At 34.3% G+C, this 2,989-nt stretch overlaps 1 non-coding gene across 1 annotated transcript; it reads right to left on the reverse strand.

The window, feature by feature from the left end:
- Nucleotides 1-1,404: 1,404 nt before the first annotated feature.
- Nucleotides 1,405-1,511, reverse strand: LOC121211984 (small nucleolar RNA R71). Its single transcript, XR_005907197.1, has one exon. It is a non-coding gene; the product is annotated as a small nucleolar RNA R71 (small nucleolar RNA).
- Between the last annotated feature and the right edge of the window lie 1,478 nt (nucleotides 1,512-2,989).

A 2,989-nucleotide genomic window follows, 5' to 3' on the forward strand; every position in this document is an offset into this window, starting at 1 on the left:
TCATATTTCTTTTAACCATTAGGCTTTTTCCTCATTCTTGAAATAATTTTTCAATATTTATTTTAAAAATAAGGCATGTCGCATACTAGGATTTAAGTGAAATTTGCAAAATAATAAAAATAGTGAAAGAGAAGGGATTAGAACTTGAGTTTTAAGGAGCATTTCACTAACACTTAACCAACAAACCAATACCTCATTAATTTCCTAAAAATGTATAGATAAATTTCAAAAATTAAGGCATGAACACTCTCTCTCGATTCACAAACCTGATTCTACTAACCCCTGATTTTTGGGATGTTACAAGATTATTTTAATTTCATAAGTATATATGTGCATTAACACATTTGCCTATTAAAGCTTGTTTATTTGGTTGACTTGACATAGAGATTTAACCAAGAGATGAATGGATTTTTTTAGGTAAGTATGTTCATAAGTTAGTAAATTACCGAGTTGCCATGAATTTATTCTTAACAACATAAACATAAGTTTAATAATTCTAAGTTAAGAAATGCAATTAATCTAACACAATTATGTCACCTTGATTAAAATCAACTTTTGAAATCGCGCATTAGAACTTTATTTTATTTTGTTTATTTTACTTTGTTTTCTAGTTTTTAATCATTTCTCAAATCAAAATATTTTTCTTCACCAAAGTGTTTTAAATTGTATTCATAAATAATTCTTTTCATAGTTCTTGTGGGTACGATAACTCGACATTTACTTGTCACTTTATTACTTGTTGCGATTTTTTACACTTGTACATTTCAGTTGTTCTAAGTTTTTGGAGCCGTTGCCGGGACTGTTTTAAAAGACATCATTTGTGAAATTGTTAAATTTTAATTCCATTTTTTTGTGTTTGTTTCAGGTGTTTATGAGTATTTATCAAATCATTGACTTACTCCCCGTAAACCCTGAAATTGAAAGGACTTTCTGACAAAGGAGAAACAAGAGAACCAAATAAGGACCAAAGATATGAATTTTGAAAATCCAAACCAAAATCCAAGAGGAACATTCTCTTATAGTACTCATAATCTGATCATTATTGCCGATGACAGAAACTGTGCCATTCAATAATATGTCATTCCTCTATTCAACAAGCTCAATCCAAGTATTAGGAGACCCAAAATTGAGGCACAACAATTCGAGCTGAAGCCGGTCATGTTCCAAATGTTGCAAAAATGGGTCAATTTAGTGGGATTCCATCTTTAGCTATTCATGGAAGTGAGTGAATCATTTAAACTAGTCGGGGTGACCGAGGATGCCTTGAGACTGAGATTATGTCCATACTTCTTAAGAGATAGAGGACGAACGTGGTTGAACTCACTACCGTCCGGTTCCATAACTACATGGCAAGAGTTGGTTGAACGTTTCTTAATGAAATATATCCCTCCATCTTTAACCACTAAGGTACGAAATGAAATTATTTCATTTTAGCAACTTGATGAAGAATCTTTATATGAGGCATGGGAGCGATTCAAGGAGTTATTATGAAAGTGCCCTCGTCACAGCATTCCTTGTTGCGTTCAAATAAATACTTTCTATATTGATCTCAATATGCATACTAGAATGATGATGGATGCTTCAGCAAATGGAGCCTTTCTTTCTAAGTCTGATAACGATGCTTAAGGGATTATTGAAAGAATTTCCAGTAATAACTATTAGTGGCCAACCAACCAAGTAGCCTCAGAAAGACGAGCAGCAGGAGTACATAAAGTGAACACACTTGCTTCTTTGGTAGCCCAGGTATCCTCTATATCTTCTATGCTTAAGAACATAACTGCTAATGGTTTCAATGGTAATCTGACAGGTCAACAATTGAACCTGTTTGAGGATATCTCTTGTGAATACTGTATAGATGGCCATTTTTGTAAAAATTTTCCATTGAATCAAGAGTCAAAATATTACATGGGAAATCAAAATTGGAATGTTCCACATTATTACAACTTTTCATGGCAGAATCAGCCAATTTCTCCATGGAGTAATCAATAGGTGGACCATAGCGACTCTTCTATGTCATTTCAACCAAATTATTTGGCAGAATATTCTCAACAAGTGCAACAACCCACACCAACTAAATCTTCAAGTAATCTTGAGAATTTGCTGAAGGCGTACATAGTGAATAATGATGAACTAATCCAAAGCCAAGCAGCAACATTGAAGAATTTAGGAAACCAAGTGAGACAACAAGCCAATGAGTTCAAAAGTAGACCCCAAGGTATGTGGCCAAGTGATACTGAAAATCTAATAAGCATGGGCAAAGGGCATTACAAAACCGTCACTTTACAAAGTGGGAAGACATGGGAACCCAAAGCTGTCGAGGTTGAAGATAAGCCGCCTATTGTAGGTCACGACAAAGGGGAAGTTCAACTGAGTGTTGAAACTTCTGTTTCACAAAAGTCAGATACGTTGATCCTTGATGAGGTAAAATCTAAACCAATTAGTTCTGATTACCAAACACCCTTGTCGGATACAAAAAAATTTCCACAGAAGAGTTGTCTGGTTAAAGCTAAGATTCCACCACTACCATATCTTCAACGATTCTAGAAGCAGCAAAATGATACTCAGTTGAAAGAAATCTTTGATGACGAGGTGACTTTTAATGAATTCAATGCTGCTAAATCCCAAGATATAGTTGAATACTGCTCTGTATTTCGAAGATGGAATCATTGGATTCTAAAGAATTAGAGCTCAATTCTTTAGATGATCCGTTAGAACATATTCTACTAGAGGATTCACCAAGTGATGATGAAGACAAGAAATGTTTGGCTTGATTAGAAACTAATTCAAAGGAATTCACTCAAGAAGTTCCACTCGAGTCATTAGAGTTATAACCTCAAGAGTATACGCAACCAAAGTCGGTGATTAAAGAGCCAGCTAAATTGGAACTGAAGATTTTGTATCCTCATTTGAAATATAACTATTTGGGTCTGTCTTCAAATTTTCCTGTCATTATTTCAGTTGAGTTCACCAAAGATCAAGAAGAAGAGGC

Source organism: Gossypium hirsutum, chromosome A12 (genome assembly GCF_007990345.1).
Source record: "Gossypium hirsutum isolate 1008001.06 chromosome A12, Gossypium_hirsutum_v2.1, whole genome shotgun sequence".
Lineage (NCBI taxonomy): Eukaryota > Viridiplantae > Streptophyta > Magnoliopsida > Malvales > Malvaceae > Gossypium > Gossypium hirsutum.